The sequence below is a fragment of the Hyla sarda genome, chromosome 9, assembly GCF_029499605.1.
Source record: "Hyla sarda isolate aHylSar1 chromosome 9, aHylSar1.hap1, whole genome shotgun sequence".
Taxonomy (NCBI): domain Eukaryota; kingdom Metazoa; phylum Chordata; class Amphibia; order Anura; family Hylidae; genus Hyla; species Hyla sarda.
This window is the reverse complement of record NC_079197.1, coordinates 26,065,237-26,084,640: the sequence shown is the minus strand read 5'-3', so window position 1 is coordinate 26,084,640 and position 19,404 is coordinate 26,065,237. Positions and strand designations below refer to the sequence as shown.

General features: G+C 42.2%; 1 protein-coding gene across 1 annotated transcript in view; it reads left to right on the top strand.

Annotated features, from left to right (window-relative positions):
- Positions 1–769: 769 nt before the first annotated feature.
- The window catches only part of BGN (biglycan), a 70,066-nt gene continuing 51,431 nt past the window's right edge, over positions 770–19,404 (top strand). The window contains exon 1 of the mRNA XM_056538066.1: positions 770–1,003. The gene's annotated coding sequence lies outside the window, so the exon portion shown is untranslated. The remainder of the gene's footprint in view (positions 1,004–19,404) is intronic.

Below are 19,404 nucleotides of genomic sequence, written 5' to 3'. Positions count from 1 at the left end.
TGGACTGAATCTTTCCTGGTAGGCTCTACGGTTCGAGATGGAGCTTGGCCACATTACTCTGTGCATGATGATGCAGTTGTGTTGTGCCCACCTTAAACATACTATTCCGATGGGGTTTTTTCTATGTTCGGCCTCACCAGTAGATGGAGTTGAGGATATTGGATATCCCATAGCCAACAACTATAAGGGACCATGGCTTAAAAGGGTGGATGGAACCTCCTAGAACAGTGATCTCAAACTGTGGCTCTCCAGTTGTTGCAAAACTTCAACTCCCAGCATGCCCGGACAGCCAACGGCTGTCCGGGCATGCTGGGAGTTGAAGCTTTGCAACATCTGGAGGGCCACAGCTTGAGACCACTGTTCTAGAATAAAGACCATATCAAGCCCACGTGTCTAATGTCTCGGCGCCATCCACATACAGACCCTGTTACATAGCCTTGGAGAAGACGATGTAAACAGCCCGCCACTCACCATCATCAAAGCTCAATAAACACGAGAGACTTTTTTTTTTTTTTTTTTTTTTCCCCTTAGGATATTTTTTATTGTGGGAGAAAAAAAAACATTTGGAGGAAGAAGGGGCAGCAGATGAGGGATTTTTTGTTATTCAATTTTTTTGTTATTTTTTTGGCAGGTGTGATGATAAAAGCCACATGTCATCGAAACCTCAAGCCGTTTAAATGTCTTCTATCTTGAGGAGGGGAGGAGGAGGCGAATGCAATCCGAGCATTGAGTGCTGCGCTGTCTGCAAGGAAATTACATCCTTAAACCTCACACACAAAACCCTGCAGCTAACAGCACCAGTCCAGTCAGTCAGGCTAAGGGGGGCAGCAGGGTGGGAGCCTCCTCCTTAAACACAAGAATTGGAAGTCAAGAAGCAACGGGTCGAGGAACAATAAACTCCTCTGGGGACAGGGACAGGTTCTTTTTTTGGAAACGTAATACTGTGCTCCGAATTGTACGGTTGGAAGAAAACTTTATTTGAAGGAAAGAGAAAGAGCACAAGGTATGGTAGAACTTTCTTTTTTGCCGGTTAAAGTCTATTATGTTGTATACTAGGAGCTTTGTCTATGATATCACTGGGGGGGGGGGGGGGGGGAAACCATTTATTTTAATGTATTTATTTATTTTTTATTTTATTTATTTATTTTATTTTAATTTATTTATTTATTTTACTTATTGTATTTTATTTTAATTAATTATCTTAATTATTATTTTAATTTATTTATTTATTTTATTTTAATTAATTTATTTTATTCTATTTATTTTATTTACTTATTATGGCTCCCATTCAAGCACAGACCAATGACTCCATTGTCTTTGTCCTAAAAAAGAAAGTGAAGTTTGACAAGTTTTTGAGGACTTTTTGAGAACTCTTGTCTTCTCCGCAGCTAAGCATCAAATAGTTGATCGGAAAGAATTCCATGGTAAATGCTTATTAGAGATATGGTGGAAGAAATTCCTAATGGTGGCCGATAGAGCTGTCTTCATTGGTATGCAGAAGGGCTTGATGTGGTCCATTGTTGTTAGGATATTATTGGAGGTTCTTGAGGAACTTCTGGAGTGGATGAATGGGACAGTAGAAGTGCGCAGGAAGGACTGACAAAGTACAGAGCTTCCAGTCACCACCAACAGAGAAACCACAGGATCTCACATAGAGTTGACATGTATGGAGCATTTTGTTAGGAAGGGCAGATGATGTGCGAATACCCACAGGACTCTGCGCCAGCTGCTTAGGAGTAGGTTCCGAATTTAAAGGAATTCTCCATACTTGTAAAATTTATATTTCGTGAATAGAGCGTGACGTGCGTATGCTATGACACATGGACCATGCAGTATTTTGAACAAATCTCATGGGCTATTGTCCCATAAATATTTGTCCTTTTAAGGACCATGAAGTATAAGCATGTCCTGTATTCTTTTTAAATAACTTTTTAATCTCCTCATTCACAATTTTATTTCTATTGTAACTTGTTACTTGAGCTGTTAGTTGAGCTGCTAATAAAACTTGATGCTATGAGGGTGTTCTTTTTTCACTATCTTCACAATGATTATCTGAAACCCAACTTTTTATAGGGTGGTATGATGCTGTATCGTAATATGAAGGTGGTGTTTTATGAATGCATTGACAGTGGACTCTTTCTCAGATCTTACGTCATATAGCTGTGGCTCACAGCTTGACCATACTTTACATGGCAGACATGTCTCATAAAGTCAGTATGTGACCAATACTATTATTCCAATATTAATCATACAGTAGACTCCCACGACAGGCTGAGTCTTCTCTTACCTAAAATTGGCCATATACGATAGATTGTAATTGGTCACTATATAGCCGATCAATAGTTGGGTCTTTTTAATGAAGGGTCCAGCCATCAACATGCCAGACTTGTTTAGGAAGATATTGGTCAGTGGTTGGAAAATGTAAAAAAATAAATAAATTTGGGCCAATTTTCATCTAACATGTTTGACATATATATATATATATATATATATATATATATATATATATATATATATATTATTTTATTATGAAATACTATGTGCAACATTATACTTAAAGCTTAGGCACTGTTCTTTTACAGTCTAATGCCACCTATAATCACTCCATTAGTTCCATTACTTTTTATCACATTATGGTAAATCTATGAGAATATGGATTTATTGTATTATGAAAAACATTTTGGGAAAGTCTATAGTAATCCTGTGTCCGACAACCTCTATCTGGGAGGTTTGGATTTGCCGAACCTCCTGGGAGTAAGAGCCTGAAACCCCATATTGTTTGTCTCATTGGTAAAACCACAGCCCATAAATCACTGAGGGATATTTCCGGTGTGAGTCACTATTTTGCCATTGTAAATGTTGACTAGAAGCAGCATAAGGGTTGTTTCATTTGAGAGTCGGTATAATATTCTAGCTTTGGCAGGGAGGTGCAGCTCCCATACAGAGAAGAACAGCAAGTTTTGGTGACAAGTAGACAACATAATGTACTCACCACCAGTCTGAATAGGCCACCAAACAAAAGACTGAGAACAAATATTAAGATATAATAATGCATACATAGTAACATCGTTTGTAAAGTTTAAAAAAAACAAGAGTACATGGAGTTCAACCTAAAACCCTACTGTATTGATCCAGAGAAAGGCAAAAATAACCCATGAGGCTGATGCCAATGTCCCATGATAGATGAAAAATTCCTTTCTGACCCCAATATGGCGATCAGAATAAATCCCTGGATCAACGTTCTATCCCCATAAATCTAGTATCCATAACCTGTAATGTTATGACTCTCTAGAAATTGAATTTGTTTAATGAGTCAGTCATCACAACATCATGTGGCAGAGAGTTCCATAGTCTCACTGCTCTTACAGTAAAGAATCTCTGTCTGTGATTATGGTAAAATCTTCTTTTCTCTAGACGTAGATGATGCCCCCTTGTCATGGTTACCGGCCTAGGTATGAAAAGATCACTAGAAAGATCTCTGTACTGTCCGTTCATATATTTGTACATTGTAATCAGATACTGGACGTGAAGAACATTTTTGTCTAAGTTAGGGACCATCTTTCTCCTTCTTAAATGTTATCCACCCAGAGTCCTGTGATGTGAAGATCTTCTGGGTTGTCTTGCCAAGATGACTCCAGACAATTTCTAGTGGAAAACCTGGAATATGGACTTCAGGCATTGGCATCAGATTGGGGTTCTGTGGCCCCCTCCTTATCTTTCCCTGTCTCTAACTATATCTATCCGAGTGGGTATTTCAATTGTAGCCCCCTATAAATACCTTTTTATCTTCATCTTCGGTAGCTCAATTAGGAGCTTGTGAGAGGGGAGGAAGTGGGCGTTCCTGGCAGGCGCGACATCATGTGAAGCCTTGCCGGGCCGGCGGCTTCCGCCCTTCTTCCTTCTATCTAAACGATCCTTTTATCTTCATGAACTGGGCTAAACTGACTCTCGGCCAGCACGCGCCGACCCTCCTTGTCAGCACGAGGAACGTGAAGATGCCGCTGGCTGGCAGATTCAGGAGCGCGCCCTTCGTGGATGCGTGTACAGCGGTCGCTCCCGCCTGTCTGGTTGACAGGCGGGGAGCTGCGCTGAGTATGAGATTTCGGACTCAGCCGCCAGGCCGGCGTGAGTCCGAAATCACTAAAAAAAAAGGGACTCCTAGGGGGACCCCTAGTGGCAAGAATCTCAAACACATAAAACACAATAAAGTCTAAAAAAAAAATTAAATAGAACCCAATTACAAAATTTATATATATATTAAACTATAACATATAAAAAAAAATTCATGAGAGGTACTCTTTAAATTAAAGCCCATTGACTTCTATGGGATTCCGCACTCCCATTCACACTTCTGAATTTCCACTTGTGGAATTCCGCAAGCGAAGATTCAGAAGTGTGAATGGGAGTGCGGAATCCCATAGAAGTCTATGGGTTTCAATTTGAGGCGGAATTCCGCAAGCGGAAATTCTGCCGTGTGAATAGACCCTTACATTGCAATGGGGACCACTAGCATCAGCTTGTTGGTAACTTGATTGTAAAATTTACATTGACACGTGGTCACATTCAATAATAGATGACGCAAAGAACATTCCACTAGTTTCTTGAGAAGATGAGACTAATGACAGGCAAACATCCATAATAAGGAGATACAGTGTCATGATGGAACTGGCAATCTATGGAAACTTCCCTACAACCATAGGGCTCAGTGTACATGATTTTTTTAATCCGTTATGTTTGCTGGAGAAAAAAAGGTCCTTTTGGCTACAAGGAATGGAAAAAGTTTACTCTTGAAGGGAAAAAAGCTGCTGTCTCAGGATTAGAGTTACTTAAGAGAAAGCAAAATAAGACTGACTTTCCCGATTTCATGCACCCCGGAGGGTCTGGAATGTTCAGCAAACGTATTATGTCATAGAAATCTTATGCCTTATGTAGACACACCTACACATATGGAGCCTTACCTATTAAAATAAACACAAAATATGGCATAGTATCCAGATGTTTATGGTTACTCCTGAAACCTACTCAAAATATATTATAGAATATGATTTACTAGATCAGGATACAAGAATTATGGCATTACAGAGGTCGCCTGCATTCTCTCATTCCTCTTGTTGCTGTCTACCCATAACCAGGTCTAGTTTTAAGGGGTTTAATAGAATATTATGCTTTTGTTTCTGCTTTGGGCCTTCTGAACCATGAGGCAAGTCTCTCATTGGACTCTAAGTGCAGGAACCTCCATGTATATCATTATGATAGCTTCTTCACCATACTGGACCCCCATGTGCCTATGGTGTTGAGGGTCATTGTTTACAGTTGTACAGTAAACTAGATCACATTCAGATGTGTAACTTGAAGCTCCTGTGTCCCAATGCAAAATGTAGAACTGGAACTCCAACTAATGTGCATCATTTTAGCCTCTTATGGGGGAGTGGGACCTTTTGGCCTCCAATCCAAAATTGTAGTAAGGCTCTAGCATACGCTATGCCATTTGTTATTCTGGTGTCTTCAAGTATAGCAGCCACTTACCTCCGACAACAGATGTCAGAGGTTCAGGCTGTTGGATTTTAATAAGTCTCATTTTGTTATTGGCATCTATTGGTGTCATAATACAGCCCAACACACATTGGAGTTTGTTCCATTGATAATCTGAGGGTAGTATTACACGGGCAAACCTGTGCCGGATGCAAGCCCTGATCAAGTAGATTGGTGCTTGTCTGAGAGGCCTATTTCATGGCTTGATCATCATATGGGTAGGACTGCGCGAATGACCTTTGGATTGTTTGTGTGGACTTTTACTTCCACCTTTGTTGGCCACACAAGAAGAGCGGGGCAAATGAACAATGGTTTTTACCATTGCATGTAAAAAGAAAACGGAGCATTTGCCCATTCGTTGGCTGATGGCTGAACCTACCGTGTTACACGGGGCGATATCTGCCTTTTTTCAGCCAATAATTGCTCCACATGGGGCCTGTATTCCCAATTTGATAACCTGGTGGAATTGGTGAATTAACATTGCCCTGAACATTGTAAAAGCTGTAAAAAGAAAACAGATTAGAATATATTCATACATGGCAGATTTGTTGCAGAACTTTTTGTGACTCCTCTTTCATCTGAATGGGGTTTCCAGAAATTCATGCAGAAACTACCTCATTCAGATGCCTGGAATGGATTCTTAGTCACAGAAATTTCTCAATCTGCCGCATATGTACACCCCCCTGAATGCAATAATCCCGATGCCTATTGATCCATATCATCTTCAGAATGTTTTACATCTCCAAGAACCTGGCAGATATTTTCTAGACTAAACAAAAAAGCATGTGGAATGTTTCCGATTTATGAGCGCTTATAAGACAAAATATGGCAGGGATTGGTCCGGGATGACGGGTGAGACTACAAGTTTTAAATTTGTTATAGAAATATAAAGTGTTAGTGAAAACCATAAATCTAAAGTGAGTTCAGAACCATTTAAAGTATTTATATGTAGCCAGGGCAGACACCTATAACAGAACGCCTCCATTTAAGAATAGTATATCGGCTCCTTCATTTCTACCTACTAGTTCGATGGAAGAAAATTCTTCACCAATGTAACAAACCAGCAGTAATTGTGAGATTGCCCCTTACTAGTTAAGAAAAAAACAATCAAGGAGAAAAGTCCCCTTACTGCCTCAAAGTGCATTAAAGGGAAACTGACAGCTGTTCACCTGCACTAAACCCAAAATACTGGGTCATAGTGTGGGTAAACAGCATTCGGGGTCACTTACTTGTATTAATTAAGTATAACCAGTGTGATAGATCTTTAATCCTCTGGCTGCATTATGCAGTTCTGCGCCATGGAGGTGGGGAGCCGGCTCGCCGCGCTCCACTTCCTCCTCCATATTCACCGCACTGGTCCGCCTCAATCATGAAGATGCAAAATATTCACAGTCACACCGCTAAGACGTAAGAACCTACCGGCGCCTGTAATCTGCTCTCCTGTGCTCTGCTCAGAGCAGAGCGCAGGACCTCATGTCCTTGCAAAATGGAGAACATGGAGGAGGCAGTGGAGCGCAGCGAGCCGGCTCCCCACCTCCATTGCGCAGAGCTGCCCAATGCATCTAGAAGATTAATGACACCTAACACTGGAAATACTTTATTAAAGGAGTTGTCCAGTCTAAAAAACATATCCCTTATCTACAAGATAGGGGATAAGCATCAGATCTCCTGCCCAGCATCCCAGCTCTCTGCATGAATGAGGTGGGTCGACGATGGCACGAAGTGGTGGCTTACACACCCCCTTCATGTATCTCTATGGGAGAGCTGGAGATACAACATTTGTGTATTTCCAGCTCTCTCATAGAGATGCATGAAGGGAGCGTGTCAGCCACCACATTGTGCCGCGGTCGACACATTTCATTCGTGCAGAGAGCCGGGATGCTGGGCAGGAGATCCCGGCGGTTGGACCCCCCCACAATCTGACAGGAGAAAGGGGATAGGTTTTTTAAAATGGACTATTTCTTTAATACAAGTAAGTGACCCTGCATTTAAATGCTGTTCACCTGCTCTATAACCTAGTATATTGTGTTTAATGTGGATAAACAGCTGTCAGCTTCACTTTAAAACAATAAAAGAGCATGAACTTACCTCCTTTGTTTCCCCTGATGCTCCGCTGTCACTTCTTCCAGTCCTCTCTTAGCTCCCTTTCTTCCCCCTTCTGGTGACATCCTACTCCCTGCTCAGCCAATCATGGAGTGAAGCGAGGAGTAGAACGTCAGGCAGAAAGGGAGCTCAACAGGGACCGGAAGATGTGATAATGGGAGAAGCGGGTGAAGCAAAGGAGGTAAGTATGCGCTCTTTTATTATATTTATATTGTGATGTCACAGTAAGATATCTGCGTGAATACTTATGATTTCACAGGAGCTTATCTGAGTGAAAGTAAAGCAGAAGGAAACAGATGTTTCCCTGGCTGTACCCCACTTGTGATGTCACAGCTACTAGTCCTAAACAAACATGGTTGTGATGTCACCACAGCTTACATCACTAAAACCCTTTAGAGATGCACAGCAGCTTTCCTGACTGAAACCCACTTGTGATGTCACAGCTGATTGATGAAAACAAGGTTCTGATGTCATCACAGCTTACATCACTGAAACCCACTGGTGATTTCAAAATAAACTTCATGATTGAAACCCCCATGTGATGTCCCGATACCTTACCTAACAAAAAGACACTTTTGCCATCATATCTGTCTATCTGATTGACACACTCTTGTTATATAAGAAGATTACCCAAGAGCAGAAATTCTAAAGGGGGTTCACCAACAATGGTTACAAAGCAATGGGCACAACATTGACCCCTGCTATTTTCTATCTGCATTCTAAAGGTGCCCATACACTTTCAATATATGTTGGCCAAACTTTCATTTAACCATTTACTATCTCTGATGACAGCTTTTTTCTCCAAGAACAAATGGGTTGGGAGTTTGAAATCCAACATGCTGGACCCCTCTCTTCCCCAACATCACCTGTCAGATGAGAGTTGGGAGGCCGCCATACACTTTAGATAGTCAGCCAGTCCCGCTAAAGTTAAGGGCTTAAGCCGACTGTTCACTAAGGAGTATGGGGACCTTAATGCAGATACAATTGTAAGAGGACATCCCTTTTTGGAAATTTTTGCCCCTGGTGTTCTGATCTAGCAAGGCCACTGGTATTAGTGGCTACTGATGTATCCTCCGGTACTCTACTGGACCATTACTTGGGAACGAATATACATCTAGTAAACATTTTACAGTATTTTATGAATCATTATAAAGTCTGGAGAACTGTTTCTATTTCAGATTAGGTCATGTTCCACTGAACAATCCTGCTACAACATGTGAGCCTCGCTACTATTCATTGAATATATATTAATATAATCACATTAATTCATGCAGTGGACATACTGATGGACCATCTCACAGAGAAAGTGGCCTCAGAACCAATAGTAATATTACAGGGTTTATGTGCTGATCCCTGATTGGCTTCTGTGGACATCAATGACACTTTATCTTGGAGGTTTCTCATTGACCTAAATGAACGGTGACTATATATACATACATGCTCAGTGCTTCAATAAAAGCACTGTGTGAACTGCTACTAGATGCTAATCTGAAAGGTCTACAAGTGGCAATAGGAACTCCTTTGTGATGCCATTGATATGTTTGGAATCTCTGTCACCATAGTCGTTTCACCATGATGCACTATACAGAACATGTTCAAGCATGATCAAAGGCTTATACTATAAAAGAAGTTATATGTTTCCATTTCACATGAGGTTACAGCGTGATACATGAGGATGATGATGACATCAATGAAGATGTACGCAGCTTGACTGTCAAATTATACTAAGCCACATGGTGAACCTACATACCACCGGAGGTCACCAAGAAAATGGGGTATAAACCTCAAATGGCAGTATATGATTGTCCGCATCATAATCTGCTCTAGATAAGAGGGTAGTCTTCTCAAAGATGTGGACTTTGGAGAGGATTCATTGTACTTCTCTCAGAGGATCAAGACTGTTGTAATCCAGCGGAACAGGGAAAGCCCAAAATCGGTCTGCTTGGTTTTGGGCTGGCCATAGACATAATGGTGGGGAAATATGAGGCTTGAGTAAATAAAGGGGTACTCCGCCCCTAGACATCTTATCTCCTATCCAAAGGATAGGACATAAGATGTCTGATCGCATGGTGCAGATGTCGGGTGCAGCGCCGAAGGCTCGTGACGTCACAGCCACGCTACGCTCGTGATGTCACGGCCATGCGCCCATCACACCCCCTTCCGTAGACTTGCATTGAGGGGGCATGGCCGTGACGTCACGGGCAGGTGTGACCGTGACATCATGAGCCTCCCCTCTGCATCGCCAGTCATCCGGCATGGAGCGAAGTTTGCTCCGTGCACTGGATGTCTGGGTTGCTACAGCCCCAGCGACGGGACCCCCATGATCAGACATATTATCCCCTATCCTTTGGATAGGAAATAAGATCTAGGGCAGAGTACTCCTTAAATAAAGAGTCATGGAAATCCAGGGAAATCCAATAAATCCAACCTGGGTGTTCCATGTTTAGGATCCTGATCTCAGAGTGGAGGGTGACTACAAAGAGTGTGTTGTCTTTCACTCTGGAGGACCTCTCCTGTCCTGCATTACGCAGTGCCTGATGTGAACACATATTGTGCAGTGGCGGTGTATGGCATTATGGTTAGGGCTACTCACTGGAGGTCCCGGCAGTGGGACACCTTGTGATCATCTTGCTGTCAAGGGCCCCGTCTAACAAGTGGAGATTGTCCAAAGCAACTTCCTTTCCTACATCCTGGGTCACCAGCCCCGTAAAGGTAATGGGTAGAAGGACTATTAATTTTTTCCATGTGTTTGATTTGGTGAGGACATATTTTTATAGACTAATTCATATCTTTTAGACTCCATAGCTTAGCAGGTACAAGACTGCACCAAGAATAACATCATGTGACCCTTATAAAGTTCAGTGGAGTTTGAGAAGTTTTGCAGAAGTAGCTAATACAAACATAAACCGATGATAAGGAGCAGTAGGGGACATAGCCTCACCGCTGGACTGCCCACTGCTGTTTCCCTCATTATATCTTCTCGTTTCTCCAAGACGTGACAACTAGTGCCAAGAAACATGGTCACGCTTACCCAGGAAATGATAATTGCTGTGAAATATTTGTTCCTCAGGTCTTGCAGTAGCTGCTTGCAACACGTTGGGATGTGTCAAACTGTAAATACCAATATTATAACATATATCCAATCTGTCTGGCTCCATGAATCCTTTTAAGGCTTGCAACCTAACACAGAGCAGGGCTTCCGACCTCTTGCCTGAACAGGCTGTGTTATGTTATTTACTGTATATTTGTAGCATCCCTATACCATGTCACAGTTTATTATCGTATCACTGCATCACAATACATATCGGCATGACTGGCTGACTGTCTAATTGTTTGGGGACCTTCCAATTCTCCCCCCCCCCAGCCAATAAAAATAGAGGGAGGGAAGGATTGGGGGTGTTGGATTTTGAAGGGGTACTCCGGTGCTTCAGCTCGGAGCCGTAGACCGTGATTGTGACGTCACAGCCATGCCCCCTCGTGATAAAACAGATGGAATTATCTTCACAGCTAAGGCCAGATTTCCCAGAGAGGCAGCCAGTACCCAGAAGGACCTCGCAGCTTGCTGGACCAATATACTTGTAATTAACTTGACTTGAGATTGGACTTGACTTGAGTATATGCAGAACTTGACTAGTTTCAGTGACAGCAGACATAGACTTGAGATTAACTGGAATGACTGTAGCTTTTGGGGTCTTCCAGATGCTGATCACTTGCACTGAGATCTCTGGTGGTTGCTGTGCTCAGTCAGGTAGCATAAGAGCTAAGAGCATGAATTGTAATGGCCGCCCCTTTATATAGTGGGGGCTGGACTAAAGCCCATTGGTCAAGCTGCAGGTCATGGGTTAAGCTGGTGCTCTCTGGGAGAACATGCGACAACAAATCATGTGACTGCATAACATAACATGTGACAATCTCACAGGTCCTCTACCCTATCTATAGATAGATAGATAGATAGATATGAGAAAGATAGATAGATATGAGCAAAGATGATCCAGCCGCACCCCATACAAACTTCAGTTAAAGTGCTTTATTAGCCCATGTTCATGATGCAATGTTTCGTTAGCATCACGCTGTCTTTCTCAAGCATCCTTGAGCATGCTTGAGAAAGACAGCATGATGCTGACGAAATGTTATATCATGGACATGGGCTAATAAAGTACTTTAACTGAAGCTTGTATGGGGTGCGGCTATACAGTCTGCGACTGGGACTGCTTTTGCCTGCTTGCACCCTGCCACTAAACCTCTTTTGGTCATGCTGCCTCTCTGCCTTTTGTCCTAGATAGATAGATAGATATGAGATAGATAGATATAAGATAGATATGAGATAGATAGATAGATAGATAGATATGAGATAGATAGATATGAGAAATAGATAGATAGATAGATATGAGATAGATAGATATGAGATAGATAGATATGAGATAGATAGATACAAGATAAATATATAGGTATGAGATAGATAGATATTAAATGGATAGATCGAATAGTAAGCATATCGTTAAAATATGATGCATTCAGCAATAAGACTCCCACTATTTTCATATCTGAATCATTATCTAAGAATGTCTTGAAATCTTCAGGACTATGAAATACATTATATAAAATTATCCTGCACACCATCTGGAATCTCCTCCCCCTACACCTCTCTGTGTGGAAGCCACGGGGGTGATAAGAGAAATACCTTATCACTTTGTGACGCCAGGGCACTGTTAGCCTACACGGCCCGAGGTTGGAGACAGCTTCTCCTGGGCCAGACACGGGAGTAAAGGAAAGACACCAATGTCAGGTTATGGATAACTGTCTTTACTGAGCAGGGTGCAGATGGTATTACACAGACAGTCTGGTGCAGTGCAGAGTGAGAGGATGCAGTGTAACCCCTTGGGAGTCCTGTTGCCTTGCTTGGTACTTTTGGTGCTTTCATCAAATAAATTGATACTGACTTGAGGGACTTGAAAATTGATCCTGGTAGCCAGGGTTCTGTCAAAGTCTTGTAGCTTCCTCTGCCAGGGCATGAACATTTACCGTACGGGTGATCCTTGCAGAATGATTGGATAAAGTAGATCTGATCTGGGCCTTCCCTCAGGGAACACAACACACCTTTGCACCACTGATGCTCAGCTTACATTACAGTGAGTAACACTGGACGGGGGCAACTCCTTCCCCACTACACCATATGGCAGGCAGGGTCATATGGGGTTTACACAGCTCCTCTCTTAAGAGTGCAGCAACACATAAATAACATACATAAGCATAACAACAACAGAATAATTATCAAAATATATTAATCTTTGGCAAAGTGCAAAATACAATTAAAGAGTACCATATTATATACCATATCATAAACAAATCTGTCCTTAAATCCCTTCAGCATCTGTCCCTGACTGATCCTGACACTAACCCTTCCTTTTATTCTTTTAACCCCCCTTTTTACAGGCTGCTCGGTCATTGGTGTTCCAGTGAGGGAGGAAGTGGGTGTGGCCCAGCAGGCGCAACATCATCTGATGCCTGCCAGGGCCGGCTTCTTCCCTTCTTCCTGACTTTGCAGATTAAATGGTCCTCTCTCGCTTCTCTCCACTTCTCTCAACTGGGGTTGTGTGCAGCGGGATGAATAATACAGGAGGAGAACGGGGGAGATGCACAGGATGGGCATATGTAAATTAGGTGCGCGCCATGCGTGCATGAGCACTGCGCATGCTCTCTGAGCGAGCTGTGCGGATGTGACTTCCTGCAGTGGGACCATTGCCCTGGCAAGCAGTGGTCTGAACGTGCATTACATGAGGGGGGGGAATGCCATCCTGGACCAAGTAGGGTCACACCTAATGGCCAGGATTTCAAAGGACAAAAATATGGTAAAAGTACATTTTATTTCAAATAAATATATTAGAAAGATTTTTATTTTTTTTAAGATCTGTATGATATAAAAAGTTTAGTTTAATGAGAGTGCCCATTTAATGTAACAATCAGTCTTTTAGTGGGCCCAATACTGGTGCTGCAAGGTGGCCCAAAGCAGTCCGAAGCCACAGGACAGCCTCTGGTGCTGGGACTCCACATCTATTTGTGCCCTTATGCACTGTGGATAGATTTTAAGATGGCAGACATGTGTATTAGGGTGACTGGCATTCTCTAGAGATGGTCTTCTTGATATCAGAACACTTAGTCATCCCATCTTGTCACAACATAGTTCTTCATGTTGGTAAAATGTTGACCCCTTACAGTAAGGGTCGCCACCTTTCTTGCCAAAAAATACCGGCCATGCTAATTTGCATAATTAATTATATATGTGTGACATCACAGGGGAAATTTTGTCCTATTCTGATCCCTATAAATTTTTTATTTCTCCTTATACAGGGATGTATGAGGGTCATTTTTTGCGCCCCGATCTGTAGTTTTTAATAGTACCATTTTTGTTTTAAAGGGACTTTTTGATCGCTTTTTTTTTTATTAAATTCGGGAGTTTCAGTTAGTTACTAAGTACAACTCCCAGCATGCCTTGATACAGCTTGTGGCTCAGCAGCTGCGCCAAATGAAAACTACAACTCCCAGCATGTTGCACTATATAGTAGTATATAGTATAGGTCAGTATTTCCCAACCAGTGGTGCCTCTAGCTGTTGTAAAACTAAAACTCCCAGCATGCCCGGACAGCCAATGGCTGGAGGCGCTCTGGTTGGGAAACACTGGTACAGTATATGGTGCAACATTCCGGGAGTTGGAGGATTGGTTGGATAAATACCGCCCATTGCATTGCCGTTTCTTTAAATATAAAGAGTTTGTTTATAAAGTGGTGTTTATTTTAATTGGCAGCATTTCTGGATCAAAACATAATGTTAGGGAATAATCAAATATAATATAAAGTATCTGGCATCCCTGAAAGGAGCCATTGGGTATCAAGTGTTTATGAAACAAGGGGCTTGCACTCTATGAGTTAATGATCCAGATGCTGTGATTTTAAATCACATCGTATATTTTGTCCCTGCTACACATAATGCTTTTGAGTGTTTTTTTTTACTTTTAAGAGATATCAATAAAGAGGATATTTTAATACTTGTATCTAGGGGGCTCCCTATTTAGGGATCATTAGTCCCGAATGGGTGTGAACCCTGATGGGAATTGGTTTAATTTAGACAGGTGTAATAGTCTATACAGCTTGGCTAGGTCCATGGAGGTGACCAGTGACTTCAGAGACCACCGGGTTTGCTGGGACTTATGGTGTACTTGGACGATTTGATGCAGGGCCACGCTGACGTGAGACAGACTTGACATGGACTGACTTGACTGGGACTGACTAGACAGACTTCACCCCATTTGTAGCTTACCAGGTTTTGACTTTCACCTGTGGGGTAGTGGACTTGCGGAGTCGTGGCTGCGTGGTAGACTTTGGGCTTTCCTAGGACACCAGACACACTCTCAGGACTTGACCTCACTGCAACTCAGCTATGCAGGAAAAAAGAAGAGAAAAGGAGACTGAGCTAACTCCATCCAGGGCTTATATGGAGGGAGACTCTCGAGGGGTCCCATAGGTCACATGGTCACTGGTACCTTCCCTAGTTACAACACATAGCAACAATACTTAAAGGTATTGAACAAATTATGTATATTGCATTGGATAACATCTACATGGTTTAACTATTCAGGGCACATAAGGGTTGTGGTTGAGGCTTGAAGGTACAAGATGTACCCAGCACCTCCAGTAAAATAGTCTTATAACATGGTCTGGAGAAGAAAATGTTTAGTCTAAAGGGGCGACACGCCTTCTTTACCATAAGGACTGTGAATTTATGGAACAGTCTACCTCAGGAACTGGTCACAGCAGGAACAATTAACAGCTTTAAAACAGGGTTAGATACATTCCTGGAACAAAATAACATTAATGCTTATGCCGAATTATAAAACTACATCCCTTCCCCTTATCCCCTTACACCCTTCCCTTCAATCCCCCGGTTGGACTTGATGGACGTATGTCTTTTTTCAGCCATACTAACTATGTAACTATGTATTGTCATGAAGGAGAAGGTGGTAAAAAGCCCAAAACAATTGCCCAATTTGCCTCTCTTACAAACCAACCCTGAGTTGTCCGCTGCTATAGCTGAACAGAGTTAAGTCCTGAGATGTCTTCTTATACAACAATTTTGTTGCTGTGGTAGTCCGGGGTGAAGGATGCAATGGGGTGTTGCGAGTGGTAGTGATGTAGGGTGCTGGTATTAACCCTTTGTTGTCGTGACGCCAGGGTGCGGGTTCCTCAATGCAATAGTCCTACCGCCACCCGTCTCACAAACAATAGGGAGGAATAAAGGATTGTCCACAGCAGAAGTTGAAGTAAACCAGGAATAACTTTACTGCATATTTTATGCAACTGCAGATAACAGGCAGTCTTTTGTAAGAGGACCGTGGTACAGGCTCCTCACAGGTTTGCTGGGACTTCTGAGTTGAATGAGCTTGGATTTTGCTAGCCACTGTGCTACTGAATTTAGGGGTAATTTGGGTTCAGTAGTCACACAGGATTTGTAAGTTTTGAGCTGGAGTAACTCACGTTTTGTGGCTGCTGAAGGATAGGCTTCAGGCCTAGCTTGTATTGTAGTAGATGATACAAATGGGCTTTCTTTCATATACAGGAACTAAGAGAGATTTAGTGGCTGCAGCCCCTTATATATTAAGGAGGCAGGTGCAAAAGCTCATTGGTTCTGCAAACCTGTCAGTCCTGACCTAAGGAACTATGGGTATGTCACATGACCCACAGGTCCTTGAACCATAGCATAACATAAATTATTTAAAGGCACATGACCTCTAAGGTCCTATACAGAGGTTTACTATAATTAAATATATAAATATATACATTTAATACACAGCATCAAGAGGCGACTAGGGGTTAGCACTCCAGGAGAGCCCTATTAGCATGGAGGGACTCTGGCTGAGGGGACTTTAGACAGAGGGACAGGACCAAGTCCTGTATCGGGACACCACATTGCCTTCAATTGTTTGTTGAGATGTGGCCTGTAGATCAGCCTGCACAATTCTTCCCAACCCTTCAAAGCTTGGCCAATGAATTTCTTCTTGTTAGAAATGCAGACAGAAAGGGCACCAGCTCCAACCAAAGAGAGAAGGATTGTGACTCTTATGTCTGACTGCTGGATTTTCCTAGAAGGCGCTTCAAGAATCAAGGAGGTTCTTAAGTGGTCAAAGCCCCTAGGCTATTGCCCCTTTTGCCCTCCCTATAATCCAGCCCTTAGATGATCACTGTTTTGTTTCATAAAGTAAGTTTCATAAATAAGTAAGGGTTAACTTTTTAACATTATGCATTATACATTACACATAAGTCTGAGATTTATTATCTTTGGCACGGGATGGATTGTAAGTGAAGCTTTGCTAAAAGAAACCAAAAATGAAGCCTGCAAAGAGGAATGCAGCTCACAGCTGGAGAGCCAGGAACCATAATGGGGACTGAATGAAAGAATGCTCCTCCGAGGGCTTCACTCCACACACCCTTCCACACGGAGAGCCGTAACATTACAAAGTGATAACAGGCAATGGGTTGGAAACTGGGCCTGAAAAAAAGAATCACTCTATGGAGCGGGTGAAATAAGTATTGAACACGTCACGTCTTTTCTCATGTTTCTTTAAGACAACAGTACCTGCTAATTCAAGGTCTTTTTGAAGCTTTCCACTATGTCCTTCATTAGCCTAATTGATCAAATTAGGTGACCTTAGCATTGAGATCTTTGTGCCTCTTTTATGTATACATTTATTGTGCTTTAATGTTGTACATACATTTTATATGTGCTGTTCCTTTAACAGGCTGAATCTGATATTAGACCCGGAAGCTTATGACAGGGGCTTCCATGTTAAATTACATAATATATGGTGTTTTGAGTTCTTACCTCCCCCAGGTGGTGTGTATGATACTGAAGGTCACTGCCAGGCAGTGACCTTCAGTATCATACACACCACCTGGGATCTAGTGCAACCTGGGTTCCTAGTCCACACTGTTGACACGGGCATCGTAGCTCTTGATGGTTGTTGCATTTTCATTTTGATCCATTTTGTTTTGTTCCCATTGGAATCTATTGACATATCCTAAAATTATTAGTAGTGTCAAGATAGCTCATGTCTCCATCCACTAGACTTGTGGTCTACGAACTGTGGCCTTCTAGATGCCAGTTGCGAAACTACAACTACTGTAGGCTATGTCAAGTGATCATCTAACTGGTAAGGCACTTTCTATGCTCCCCTGTGGTGGCATCCTTGGCTATTTAAGGCCCCTGGCAGAGAAGATGCAGAGTTACTGTTGAAAGTATATCCAGTGCAGCACAACAGGCCGCACCATAGAAGCTAACCGGCAAGAGCCATGGCACGGTGGATTTAGTCCCCATCTTGGTTAACACCCCTAATAGCTGCTCCCAGAGTGTGGCCCCATCCCGCTGCCAGGTGCTTGGATCAGAACTGTCATAGAAAGAGAAGAAGGCATTTCTGTGTTCCTGACAAAACGAAAGACGCTTTGGGGCTGCACCACAAGTCACATTGATGCTATTTATTTGCTATGTACAGGTCACTGCTTCATTGGTTGCTATGATTGACAGTAAATGACTATGTTATTGGGGTGTATAGATAGCAGTGAGTAGATGTTATATTATAGTGTATTAAGTAGTTATGCATTTATTGCCATCTAGGTGCAATGTCCCTGTTTATAGGGTTATCATCATTGGATACTCTTCTGTCGTTTTAGGGACATTATTGCCTTGTGCTATTTTTAGGGGTAGTTTCCGTAGAGTACAACTGTATGTTTATAATAGATTATCAATACAATTGTGTGCACCATCATAATATTTTTTGTATAATTTTTTTGTCTTATTCAAGACATGATGTCACGAGCCTCCGGCGCTGCACCCGACGCTCTAAACGAATGCAGGTGCAGCAGTGAGGTCGCAGGGGTCCCTTTGGATAGGAGATAAGATGTCTAGGGGCAGAGTACCCCTTTAAACATGAATCTTCCAGAGTAAGATGTGCCTAATTTATTAACAGGTGCACACTGGCATAAATTATAGTGAATGTGCCCGCCTATCGGAGGCCACGTATCCTTTTTCTAAGCACTACCTACTATTTAGAAAAGTGGCAAGAATGGCATGAAAATAGGGAACTGTGTTTCTCATATTAGTTATATAAAGTTTAATAGGTGAAGTGATCTTGTATAATGTTAATGGTTACAGAGAGATAATAGTCATCCAGGGGAGGTTACTATAGGGGGTGCAGAGGTAGCATTTGGACCCAGGGGCCTAGTACCTGTGGAAGTTCATAGACCCCCCGGCAGATAAGATTGACCAATATCTTATGGCATGAAATATAGCGCATGGTATGTGGTTGGCCCAGTTGCAAATTTTGGATTTACACCCAGGAGTTTCAGGTTATCCCTTTGAGCCTAGCAGCATATTCTGCTCTTGTGAAGGCCTCAAGCCTCCCTTCTTGGTGGTAACATTATTTACACTTATGCTTAGTCATTAAACAATGGCAGCTGCTTTACTGCACAGTCAAACAAACACCATTACATTATGACCGGGATGAGTCGTCCATATATATACAGTACAAAGCTGTAGAGGATTAGTTCTTATGGAGCTAGATAGTGTAAGTCCCCCTTAATCGAAAAGAGTTGATGTTCTGCACAATGTTAGAAGAATGTAACAGATTAAAGTCAGTCTTTTTTGTATTCTGTAATTTGGCTCACGAATTGAAAAGAACCACTTTGTGGGAAGTTTGCAATAAGCAAAACAGGAATGAAATAG